General features: G+C 43.2%; 1 protein-coding gene across 4 annotated transcripts in view; it reads left to right on the top strand.

The window, feature by feature from the left end:
* The first annotated feature begins 1,553 nt into the window (after positions 1 to 1,553).
* HAO2 (hydroxyacid oxidase 2) overlaps positions 1,554 to 13,472 on the top strand; it is a 42,988-nt gene continuing 31,069 nt past the window's right edge. For 2 of the 4 annotated variants that reach the window (XM_070077807.1, XM_051857349.2), the window contains exon 1: positions 1,554 to 1,845. The gene's annotated coding sequence lies outside the window, so the exon portion shown is untranslated. Of the gene's footprint in view, positions 1,846 to 11,612; positions 11,750 to 13,472 lie in introns of those variants that run through there. The other 2 variants (XM_070077806.1, XM_002715392.5) reach the window with 1 other exon arrangement.

Raw genomic sequence — 13,472 nt, 5'->3', positions numbered from 1 at the left:
GGGAGTGAACCAGTGGATGGAAGATCTCTCTCTGTTTCTACCTCTCTCTGTAACTCTGCCTGTCAAATAAATAAAATAAATCTTAAAAAAAAAGATAAAAACAAAAGACATGTTTATTTTGGTGCAAAATTTTTTTGAAATCTATGCATAAATTTCCACCATTTGTATTTTTCATGAGCTTTTTAAAGAACCCTCATATGCCATAGACTTAAAACTGTTTACACCAAAATAAATTTAGCTTTTAATTCTTTCCACAGACTCTTTAAATGCCCTCATATCTACATCTAGCACCAACACTTGACCTTGGAGGACCTTGATTGATGCTTTTTTTCTCCTACTCTACATTTGTCTGTTGAACAGAGTAACCATCAGCCACCTGTGGCTAATTACATTTACATTTAAATAAAATCTGTAATTCAGTTCATCAACCACACTAGCCACATTTTGGTAGCCATGTGCAGCTAGTGGCTTTTATATTCCCTGGGAACTTCACTAAAGTTTTATTAAGCAGCACTGTACTATATTATTTGTGGTGATTTTCTGCATCTCTGTATTATTGTCAAATGCTCGGAAACCCAGAGAAGACCTGTTTTTACATCTAGAAAGTGCTAGTTCTGTTTCAACTCTGTTTAGCGAAGCCGAGATGCAGAGCCTCAGCACAGACAAGGCTTCTCAGGGTCTCTGGATGGGGGCAGCGCTGGAAAGCGCTGTTTTCCAGGAGTTAGAAGAAACCACGGGTTCACTGCTTCCTTGTCGCCTGAGCTCCAGCCCTTGGCTTCTGTGTGGGCGCTCTTGGGACTGAGTGAATGACAGTGATGACATGTTTAATGAAAGGTAAATATTTACGGTCAGCCTCCAGCAGATGTACTCTGTGGGTGGGTGGGTGAGTAGGTGGGTGAGTGCAAGAGCTAAGATCTCCTGGTTATGCTCTGGATCTCACCTGATAGTTGCTGTGTTCCTAAACCTTACCATGCTGCCCTGAAACCAGGAGAGTGGGGATCCGAGGATGGACAGGCTATCAGCAGCCCTCTACTTCCAGAGCTGCAGTGTGCCTGTAGCTGGAACTCCCACAGAGACACCCGAGAGTGTCCTGGGCCACTGCTGGCATCTAGTGTAGAGACAGGGGAATGACTGGCACACAAATGCTCGGTGCTCACAAAAGGGAGGTCTCAGCCAGACCTTGCTCCACACTGCCGGGCTCCCATTGGACACCTCCTGCTCCAGCAAGGGTGGTTGCCAGCAAAGAGAGAAACCACGGAAATGAGAAGATGTTTCCCAGTTCACCCTCAACACTATAACTCTGCTTCTCCGTGTGATCAGACCCAATGCTTTCTTTTTATATATTTAGATATGGCTCCTGTACCACCCTAAAATCAATTAATGTTTTACTTTAAAAATCAATATAAGCTTTCTAAAAAATAAAAGCCCCCCAAATCAATATAGTATGCTCACTGTAATAGAAAGGTGAAATATAGAATTATATGGTAAATAAATGTATTTCAATATGTACATATTGAGCATATGAGCAGACTAGAACACATAACCGAAATCCCTGCCGGGGGGGCGGAGCCAAGATGGCGGAATAGTGAGGGCGCGCACCGATAGTCCGGGAAAATTTAGTTTAATAAAAGGGGAGTTACGGTAGCCGCAGAAAAAAGAACCAGGAAAAAATTGCACGGGAATCGTGAATCGGAGGACCTACTGGGAGAACAAGGTCGCCCACCGCGCGGAAGCCAAGTTGCGGGACGGAGCCGCAGAAGCCCCAGTGCTCCAAGGGGAGTGCATGCCACACAGACAACAGCGGGGAGACTTGGGACGCTCCACACATCGGCGCTGGAAGGGGAGGTGAGCTCAATAACCCGAGACATTGGTGGGGAAACGGGGGTCAGAATCTAGAGGGGGGCCGGAAAGTGCAGCAAACTCACTACCGGAAAGAAGGAAAAAAAAAAAGCTTCGGGGTTTCTCTTCCCCCTAACCTTGCAAAGGTTACAAGGCTGCAAGACTAGAATTCCCAAGAGACAAAGAGCAGGCCTGCGCTCTGGATTTACATATCAATGGGGGAGAGCTAAGGAACTGAGTCACTACAATTCAGTAGCCTAGGCAACCCAGTGGGAGTCCAGAGGAGCCAAAGACTGGAAGCTAAATACCATCAATTCTGCACAGCCATGCCCTGCGGTGTTACTTACCCCCTGAATAAATAAAATAAATAAATAAATAAAAAGAGAGAGATTTACCACGCATAACCTGAGGGTGTCACCTTTGCACACCCTTAACCTGGAAGAACCAGGCAGAGCTCTCAGGCCGCACCCATCTCAAGCCTCCAAGGCTCCTCCAACAGCAGGCAGTCCACTTAACACAGACACAGTATAAATAAAAAAAAAAAAAAAAAGAAAAAAAAAACGCACAGTGACGCAAGAAGAATTAACTATGCCGAGTAACAAACACAGAAATAGAGGGAGCAAGATCAACGATGACACTATGATGCCTCCAAATAAGCAAAACACCCCAAGCCAAGAGTATGAAGATGATGAGATAGAAGAAATGCAAGATACGGATTTCAAAAAATTTATGATAAGAACATTTAGAAGTTTTCAAAAGCAAATCCTTGAACTACAGAAATCCTTAATGGACAAGATTGAAAATCTCTCTCGTGAAAACGAAATTTTAAGGAAGAGTCAAAATGAAACTCAGAAACTAGTAGAACAGGAAAGTGTTATAGTGAAGAGAAATCAAAATGAAATGAAGAGCTCAATAGATCAAATGACAAACACATTAGAAAGCCTTAAAAACAGAATGGGTGAAGCAGAAGAGAGAATATCGGACTTAGAAGATAGAGCACAGGAAAACATACAGTCAAACCAAAGAAAAGAAGAGGAAATTAGAAACCTAAAAAATATTGTTAGAACACATAACCACAAGCTTGCACCTACAGAAAACAATTAAGCTTGAATGAAAGAGAAGAAAATCAGAAGCTAATCTATACAAAAAGTTCAGGAAAATAAAAAAATACTGTAGACACTAGAATAAAAACTTATATTCAAATAAATAATAATACTAGCCTGATTATTTCAATGTGATAAGAAGTAACAGGAAATAACTTTCATGCAAGAGAAATTATGTGCATTTTTTTAAGATTTATCTATTTATTTGAAAGGCAGAGTTACAGAGAGGTAGAGGCAAAGACAGAGAGGGAAGTCTTCCACTCGCTGGTTCACTCCCCAGATGACTGCAACGGCTGGACTGCACCGATCCACAGCCAGGAGTCAGGAGCTTCTTCTGAGTCTCCCATGTGAATGCAGAGGCCCAAGGACTTGGGCCATCTTCTACCGCTTTCCCAGGCCACAGCAGAGAGCTGGATCAGAAGTGAAGCAGCCGGGACTCAAACCAGTGCCCATAAGGGATGCTGGCACTGCAGGGTGCAGCTTTACCCGCTACACACAGTGCTGGGCCCTGGATGATGTGTTTTACATTTGGGTCAGTGGCAAGTGGAGAAACAAGAACAGCCACAGGGAGCAAGACATAAAGTTAAATCAGGAATCCAACAGAAGCAGGAACTTAAGGAGTGTCTAGAAGAAATGCAGGCCCTCTGAGAATCTAGCTATGTATGGGGATGGAGGGAGGGATGGGAATTTCCCACTCTATATGAGATGGGAGCTAGAATCCATTTATTGGCATTTAATATTGAAGAGAGGCATGGCCCCATGTGACTGGAGGCCCAGGGACATCTGGGAGGCTGCCACTCAGGTTATAAATCGTAGCCCACAAAGTGTTGCTGTCACCCTGTGAGCTTAATTAGCAGGATAAACTGTGCCCAGCAGGTAGTACATATCCATCAAAGGTTGGCTACCCACTGAGTAAACTACTCAACACAAAGCCTTTCATTTCCAAGCATTCATGGTGATGGGCTTTATATGCATTACCTAATTTAATTCTTACAACACTGCAAGGTACCTATTATTATCTTCACTCCAAGATGGAAATCCAGATGTGGCAAGTTAAACCCAGATTTGGCCAAGCTCATGGTAGCATGTGGCAGAGTCAGGATTTGAACCCAACTCTGTCACATTGGAATCTCATGCCCCCACATCCTGTGAATGGGAAGAGAAATCATCCTGCTCACTTTGGCTTTGAATCACCAGAGGCCAAGGACCAAATGCTGAGCGGCTGGTGTGCAATGTCCCTCCTGACTGTGCTGTCCCTATCTTTTCAGAATTGACATCATATCTTGTGATGTTTACTTCATGTTTTCTTTTATGGGCTTCCAAAATCAGCTACAATCTTAAGAAAATTAAATTAACCACAAGTGGCAGGATATGAGTGAGGCAGTTTATCAACTGTTTCATAATAGAGACCAGAAATTTCAATGTCACTTAGGGCATTGAGGTATGATCTGAACTCAGTATGGGAACAATTAGCTAACAGACTGCAAATAAATTCACTGATTACTCTCAGGGATGGGAGAACGACTTGGTAAGTAACTCTTAGGTATGACGGGGATCTGGCTTGAAGATCTGTCATCAAACTGTTGTTGGGTTTGATCCTGCATGGTGGGCTCTGCCTGCCTTCCTTGTTGCTCCTGGAATAACCTTCCTGAATTTGCATGCTGGGCTTAAGGTCCAACAAGGGAGAAATCCTTCTTCTGCCAAGGATGTTCAATGTAAACCATCTCCTGGGGGCAGAACACCTCGTGCAATCAGTTTGTAAGAACAATTTTGTGGTTATGGGATCTGTTCTCTCTAATTAGTGACTATGAGCTATTAGAATAATACCTAAGTGAAATGAAATAACTGAAGATCATGTACTCTGTGGCAGAGTGGGCGTGTAAAATAACACAACGACTGTTGAGAATTTATTCTTACAAAATAAAAAATATACTTACTCTGTTAGTGATTTTACTTTTAGGCATTTATTCATGAGAAATGAAAATATGTGTAAGAATGTTCATGGTAGTTTTATTAATAATAGACCCCCTAAACTGAAAATAACCCAAATGCACAGCAACAGGCAAATGGATAAACAAAGTTATATTATATTTATACAATGGATTAGTAGTATGCATTAAAGAGAATGAACTATTCCCACAAACATTTTCTGAATGCTTTTGAATCTCAAAAGCATTTTGTTGAGTGAAAGAAGCCAGACAGAAATATTTCAGATTCCAATCATTTTAAGTTTCAGAACAGGCATAACGAAGCTATGGTGGTGGAAACCAGAATAGTGATCACCCTGTATATGAGAGAGCATTGACTGGAAAGAAACAAGGAAATTTTCTGGACTGATGAAAATGTCAAAACTCATCAAATTATACATTAAAAATGGGCTTGTTTTCTTGTGTTTAAGTTATATGCCAAGTTAAAAAGGGAAATTAACAATCATTTACGCTACTGGGAGACCATAATTATGTTCTATTTCTATTCCTGCCTTATCTTCTACTTCTTTAGTTCTTTAGGCCTTAGATGATCGACAGCCATGCATTCCCCCTTAGTGGGCTTGGGGCAATGATGTCAGCTATAACTTCATGCATAAGACGATACTCAAACCATGACTCTGGGATGTGGATTAAGCAGTAAGCAGCCTATGGATCAAATAGACTTGAAGCATGATCAGTGATTGCTGCACTTCCCACTGAAGTAGAACAGCTGATAAGGGGACACAGGGTGGTGGGATTCAAGGATGAATGAGGGGCCGGAGCTGTGGCACAGCAGGTTAACGCCCTGGCCTGAAGCGCCGACATCCCATATGGGCACCGGTTCAAGACCTGGCTGCTCCATTTCTGATCCAGCTCTCTGCTACGACCTGGGAAAGCAGTAGAGGATGGCCCAAGTCCCTGGGCCCTGCACCCACGTGGGAGTCATGGAAGAAGCTCCTGGCTTCGGATCGGCGAAGCTCTGGCTGTTGTGGCCAATTGGGGAGTGAACCACTGGATGGAAGACTTCTTTCTCTCTCTTTCTCTCTCTCTCTCTCTCTCTCTCTCCCTCCCTTCTCTCTGTGTAACTCTGACTTGCAAATAAAATAAATAATCTTAAAAAAAAAAAAAAAAACAATGAATGAAACACAGTTCCTAGCCTCAAGGAACTCAGTGTCTAAAGTCACCACCATAATAGAGCAACTGAAATACAGTGTGACAGGCTTCACACACACAGCCAGCTGTGCCCAGCACCGTGGAAGGCTTCATGGGCAAAAAGGCACATCCACTCAACCTGAAGCATATGTAGGATGTGTAAAGTGATAAGAATAGTCCAGGAAGAAAGAATAGCTGGTACAAGGCACAGAGACCTGAAAATGAAGTATATTGATGCAAGCAGAGGCTAAACTCAGCATATCATATGGTTTTGGTATGGTTTGAGTGACCTCGAAGATTTGTGTGCTGAAACTTAATCTCCATCATGGAATATTAAGTGAGTGGAAACAATTCAACTATAGTGTTTAGAGGTGGGATTCCTAGTTAGGTTTAGATCAGATCATCAGCTCTGAGCTCCAACCACTGGGTAAGAAAAGGAAGACAGACAGGAAGACATACATAGACAATCCCTGGCTCTTGATAAGTAATGTCCTGCAATGCCTTGGGACTCTATGAGCAAGAAGGGAATCACCAGATATGGCCCCTTGACCTTAAACAAGAGCCATAAATCCAAATCAACTTCCTTTCGTGGTTAAGTTCCCCAGCACGGTGCACTGGCATCCTGTATCAAGGCGCTGGCTTACGTCCTGGCTGCTCTGCTTCTGCTCCAGCTCCCTGCAAATGTGCCTGGGAACACAGTGGAATTTGGGCCCTTACCTCCCATGGGGGAGAACCAGATGGAACTCCTGGCTTTGGCCTGGCCCAGCCCCAGTCATTGAAGTCATTTGGAGAGTGAACCAGTGGAGGAAAGATCTTTTTCTCTATCTCTCTGTCTCTCTCCAACCTTCTCCATCACTCTGCCTTTCAAATAAATAAAATAAACCTTTTTAATAAAATTACCAAACCTAAAGTATTTCATTTGTTATTGTTTTTATTCTTTTCTCTATCTTCTTTTTAAAATTTTTGTTTGTTTGTTTAAAGAGCAGAGAGAGAGAGAGAGAGAGGCAGACAGATCTTCCACCACTGGTTCACTCCCCAAATGATTACAATCTTGGAAATTGGCCAGGCCAAAGCTAGGAGAAGGGAATTCAATCTGGGCTTCCCACATGGGCAAGGCTTCAATTACTTCAACCATCAGCTGTGCCCACCAGAGTGTGCCTCAGCTGGGAGTTGAAACTGGGACTAGAGCCAGTACTTGAACATAAGCACTCCAATATGGAATGTGGCTATTCCAAGTAGTGTCTTAACCATTGTGCCGAATGCCTGTCCCAGCCTCATGTATCCATTATAGAAATATAAAATTAAATAATGTAGTCAGTGAGCTACTAGACCTCTCCTGAAGACATGGGCAGCTGCTAAGTGTTCCTCACAACCTCAGCCACTGGTTACCCACTCTTTGTAGGTCCTCAGCTCAACAGGTCTGAGTCCTATGCGAAACACCTGTACCCCAGATCATGTTGGTACAGGACTGTGGACTGAAGGATCAGGCATGGGAGTAGACAATAGAGTTTGATTTATGGTAAAGGCCAGGGAATCAGCTGCTTATCTGGGCATCTTCCATAGCCATGCCAGCCAGAAATGCTCTCTCGCTCCTCCAGGGTCCTATAAACAACTCTCCTTGGTATTATTTGAAAACATACTTAGGACAGAGTGCCTGGCTTTTGATTCCAGCTCTGTTACTTATTAGCTATGATATCTTAGACAACTTATTCTTTGTACACCTCAGTTTCCTGATCTATAAAAGGGGGATAAGCTCCTAGAATATGCCTGACAAATAGCAAATGCACTTTAAATGTTATTACCTGTTTTTACTGAGGATGGTACCGCCCACCATTTACTTTGGGTTTGTTGGTACTTAGCACAACACTGGCTCTTTTGCACACCTTACCATTGCTCATCTGTGAGCACCTTAGTGCCTGAATACAGTATATACTGAATACAGTAGTACAATATTAGGTGACTTTAGGGAGCATACTGCTGCTTCTTCAATAGAAAGAACTGCGTCTCTGGCTCCAGCTGTCCACCCCCTGCCATCTAACTCACATATAAGTTATGCTTGACATTTCAGGCATGGAAAGCCAAGACACTGTGGCAAAAAAAAGTCTTACATGAAAGATTTCTGTGAGTGAGACTCCAGGAGAAAGAAAGAGCCATCTAGCCGGCGCCGTGGCTCACTAGGCTAATCCTCCGCCTTGCGGCACCGGCACACCGGGTTCTAGTCCCGGTCGGGGCGCTGGATTCTGTCCCGGTTGCCCCTCTTCCAGGCCAGCTCTCTGCTGTGGCCTGGGAGTGCAGTGGAGGATGGCCCAGGTGCTTGGGCCCTGCACCCCATGGGAGACCAGGAAAAGCACCTGGCTCCTGCCATCAGATCAGCGCGGTGCGCTGGCTGCGGCGGCCATTGGAGGGTGAACCAACAGCAAAGGAAGACCTTTCTCTCTGTCTCTCTCTCTCACTGTCCACTCTGCCTGTCAAAAAAAAAAAAAAAAAAAAAAAAGCCATCAAAGAAGGATGTGCTTTTCTCTGAAGGGAGGAGATAACTTCCACTTTGCTTACGGCCTTGTCTAAATACTGACAGAGACTGTGGACTCAAAGGTTTCCATTGCCTTGGCAGCTCATGTCAAGAGCCTCGGGTGGTCACTGACATCATACATAAGAGTGTTGATTGTTAAATTAACAACAGGAGTCACTGTGCACTTACTTCTCATGAAGGACTGAGTTGTACTGTGAGAATTAACTGAAAAACTTGTTCTAAAACCATTTTCTTTTTGTGCTTGTGTGTGCAAATAGTTGAAAGATTTACTTAATATAGAGTTGGTCTATGTATAAAGATAATTGAAAATGAATCTTAATGGAGAATGAGACAGGGAAGGGGAGAGGGAGGAGGTAGAGGTGTGGCAGTGGGTGTGAGAGGGCAAGTATAGTGGGAAGACACACTGCTTACCTAAAGTTGTACTTATGAAATATGTACTCATTAAATAAAAGATTTCTTAGGAAAAATAATAAGGGAAAGGGGGGTGTGGGGTATATGGAAACTCTGTCTTGTCTTTGTAACCTTTCTTAAATCTATTTCAAAATAAAAAATTATTTTTTTAAAAAAATAAGTGATGCTTGATCCTGGATCAGCACAAACCATTCCAAGACTACAAAGCATCTATGAGGCACTGCTGACTCTCACATCAACAGGCTCTTTATGGTGGGCCCCACAACACCTCACACGAGGACAACCGTGGCTGGTGACCTCAGCACCCAGGGGATCCTGGCGTGCCGATCTCTAGCTCTGCACCTAGCACTTGACTTTCTTCATGGTCATGGGAAGAGTCACGGCCCCAGTTCTGGCTACCTAGTTTGCCTCCAGGTTCAGAAACTTCAACCATTTCTGCTAGAGAAGAACACATGACCTTTCTGTAAAGACTCAGACAAACCCTAAAAACAGGACAAGCAACACAACCCGTGACAAAAGTCACTGGCCAATAACAAGTCCTCCAAAAGGCTTCTCTCTGGTCCTTCTCCCCATCGCTCCTCATGACTCACTCCTTACAGTGTCCTGCCCATGGAGCAGCCACCCCAGAGGGGCTTGGGGGCTGCATAAAGATGCAGACTGCTCTCGTTTTGTCTTAGCTTTGTCCAAGGCTGGTTTGTTTTCAGATTTAAGCAACTCACAGTTAATATTAACCTGCTCATGGAAGAGTCAGGTAGGTCTTTAACCCTGATGGACTTGATTCAGACTCAAAGTCCATGATTCAACCTGAGTACCTCAAGTTATGTGAATGTCCAGGTGAGGGCAGGACAGCAGGCCCCAGGAGGGACACAGTGCTCTCCATCTCCTCCATCATGGCAGATCTGGGCATTCTCTCCTGCTCGTGGAACTACCCGTGCTCTCCAGGAGACTACTAGGTTCGGATTACTCAGTTATGATCCATCATTCATCCTCCCCAAAGCTAAGCAGGTGTCATGTTCAACAGGCACTCCATGGCCACCTGTATAAAGCCTGCATCTCTTTACAACCTCATCCTAAAACAGCCTCCAAGTTGGTGGCACTGCACTATTGAACTCAGTGCCAGGACCATGGCTGGTTCATCTTACTCATGAGATGTCAAAGTCCCTAAAATAGCTCTGCTTGTGGCCCTGTATCCTTCCATTGAGATGAACTCAGACTAAGCTACTATATAGGCTAACCTTACAGTGAAGAAAGAATATTCCTTAGCTCATAGCAATGATCAGATTCAAAAAGCCCTCAGGATGGGAATTCATTCAAACCTGAGACCTCCACTGTCCTGTCGACTGCATTATCTTATAGGTATCAACTCGCCTCCTTCTATGACAGTGGGAGATGCTTGGAGAAAATTCAGGCATAGAGAAATGATAGAGTAATATGGAGCAAGAAAGTGACTACAGAGTGGAGCTCTGGGCTTGTGTTCTGTGTCTCTTCTAAGCCACCACACTGTACTGTCCTCTGGAAAGGAGGGTTACGGTCCAAACTTGGAAACCAGCAATGGAAGATCTGCACCCAGGGCAGGCCATGAGCAGGCTGCGTGACGTCAGAGTTGAGTGTGGACATGGCCTGGAGGCTGTTGGCTGTGGAAAATGAAATTTCCCCGATTATGGCCTCTTTGGAAAGCATCTTTGAGGTAATTCTGCCATCTAGTGTCAAGACTACAGGTAGCAGTGACTCCAAGCAGATATGGAATGAGCCCGGAGTGGGGAAGCTATGGCAAATCAGGGGGAAAGTTATTCTCACTCCAATGACAGGCTCCAAAAGGCAGGCAAATCCCGCTACCATGGTCACCAAGCAGCCTTGAGAGCCATAAGCGAGGTTCAAATCCCAATTCTGCTCATTACTGTTAAAGGGCTTTTGGCAACTTTAGTCACCTCATTTTCTCTTAAGAGGAGAAAATTTCATCTCGCCATTTGTCTGCTGAAAGGATCAAATGAAATAACACACATAATGTGCCTGGTACATGGTGAACGTTTAATAAACATTCGTTGCTGTTGTAACATGGATAGGTGGCCAGTGCTGGGTTAGGAGAAGAGAGCAAAGGGTCTGGATGAATTCACTAGTGACCATCTTAATGAACACCCACAGGACTCTTTTTGCAGAATTAAATCTGTGTAGTTTTTTTTTTATGTACTTTTACGTCTGCTTTTCCCAGGGTTCATCCTACAATGCTGAACCATTTCTCCATTCTGCCTACTGTATTATCATGGATTGTCTGGTCAGGCACAGGCAGGGTGGTGCTGGCCTGAGTCCCCACTGCTCCCCTGCCTGTGGGCTCACAGGCTGTGGCTGCCCTCCTCCCATCCTTTACCAGCTCCCAGACAAGCCCTTGCAATTCCAACACTGGGGCTTTGGTCATTCACCTGCTCTCAGCCCTCTTTAATGGACAGTAGCTAAGATACAGTTGGGGAGAGAATGAGAAACTCGCTTATTTAGATGTGTTTATTTTGTAATGAACCTCACTTTGAGACAGATTTGAAAGCCAATGAAGTTCATTTCAAAGTTAACCTTGCTCTGGTCTGGTTGTCCATTTACTACCCTACTGCATATTCTCATGAAAAGATTAACTTTTAGTCTTGAACTTCTCATTTACTCCTAAGTTCTGAGTAGTCGCCTGCTGTTTTCTAGCCCATCCAGCAGTGATCCAGGCCTTTAAGGAGCTGTTTGTAGACACCTGAAGACGTTAGATTCAGGTTTGTTGTTGGGTGTCTTCTGGGTGCTTGGGGCTGGGAAAGGAGACAAAGCAGTAGACAAGGGAGAAGAGAGAAGCTTGAGAGCATTGTGGGAGCTGAGTGTGAGTTTACAGGTGAGAACATTGGCAAAGAGGGGTCACATAGAGACAGGCAGCAGGGGACACTCAGGTACCGGCAAAGAAAGATTAGGTGTCAGAAAGACCACAGACAGAGTAAGTGAGGTCTAGTGAAGTTAAGTCATGGAACCCGCCAGAGGAATGTCAGGAGACTTCAAAATGTTCATGGACGGATGGAATGAAAAGATAAACATGAATTGTTTGAAGAGCCCTGCTCATATTTCTGAGTATGCCTAGGAGGGAGAAATGGGTCAAAATGTGTTCACTTGAAAGGGTTCTGAAAATCTAAAAGCCAAAATCCTGTATTTGAAAATTGTGTTTAGTACTTTGACCAATGCTCCCTGGTCACAGGGAGAGGAAAGCAGCAGCAGGGCTACGGCTTCTAAAGAGCAAAGAAGTTAATATTTCTCAAACAATTGGACTGCTGTGGTTTATTTGCAGAAAAAGCTTCTTAGTAAAAATTCCTTCAAACAAGAGTCTCCTGGGATTGTGACTGAGTCAAGTTGAATCTATGGATCCAGTTGGGACCACTACTCTAGAGCAGTGATCAAGACAAGGCAGTATTGGTATAAACAATAGAACAATTGTACAGAATAGAGAATGTGAAAATAAGATCAAAGGAGAAATGCCTTTTTAAGATCTACCTCCTAACAGGAAGCAAAACTCGCAAATCCTTAACTCTCCAGTCACTGGTATTGTTCAATTTACAAGAACCTTTGATTCTTAGAGATAAAAGAGAATTTGGACTTAACTAGAATAGAAGAAGTAGACATCAGCTATGGAATATTATTTTAGAGGCAATTGGAATATTCCCAATTATACTTAGTATAAAGTTAATTGAAAATAAATCTTAGTAAAAAATAAGACTGGGAATAGGAGAGGGAGGAGGAAGAGGGGTGTGACTGTGGGTGGGAGGGGAGGTATGGTGGGAAGAATCACTATATTCCTGAAGTTGTATTTATGAAATGCATGAAGTTTGTATTCCTTAAATAAAAGGTTCTTTGGGGAAGAAAATAATTAAGTTAGATATCCTATAATAGAATTAAATTAGATGTCAATAACAGAAAGATATTTGGAAAATCCCCAAATATTTAGAAGTTAACCAATTTTTTTTAAAATAACCTCTGGTTCAAAAAAATCACTAGATATATTAGAAAATATTTTGAGTTTATAAAAAGAATTTGGGAGGATTCTGAATAGTTTGAGAAGAATTGGAGTTAGTTCTTCTTTAAATGTCTGGTAGAATTCAGCAGTGAATCCATCTGGTCCTGGGCTTTTCTTTGTTGGGAGGGCCTTTACTACTGTTTCAATTTCTGTCTCAGTTATGGGTCTGTTTAGGTTTTCTATGTCTTCCTGGTTCAATTTAGGTAGGTTGCATGTGTCCAGGAATCTATCCATTTCTGATAGAGTTCCCTGTTTGCTGGCATACAAGTCCTTGTAGTAATTTCTGATGATTCTTTTTATTTCTGTAGTGTCTGTTGTTACGTTTCCTTTTTCATCTCTGATTTTATTGATTTGGGTCTTTTCTCTTCTTTTTTTTAGTTAGTTGGGCCAATGGGGTGTCAATTTTGTTTATTTTTTCAAAAAACCAGCTCCTCGTTTGGCTG

The sequence above is a fragment of the Oryctolagus cuniculus genome, chromosome 7 (genome assembly GCF_964237555.1).
Source record: "Oryctolagus cuniculus chromosome 7, mOryCun1.1, whole genome shotgun sequence".
Classification (NCBI taxonomy): domain Eukaryota; kingdom Metazoa; phylum Chordata; class Mammalia; order Lagomorpha; family Leporidae; genus Oryctolagus; species Oryctolagus cuniculus.
This window is presented reverse-complemented; position numbering and strand designations above follow the sequence as displayed.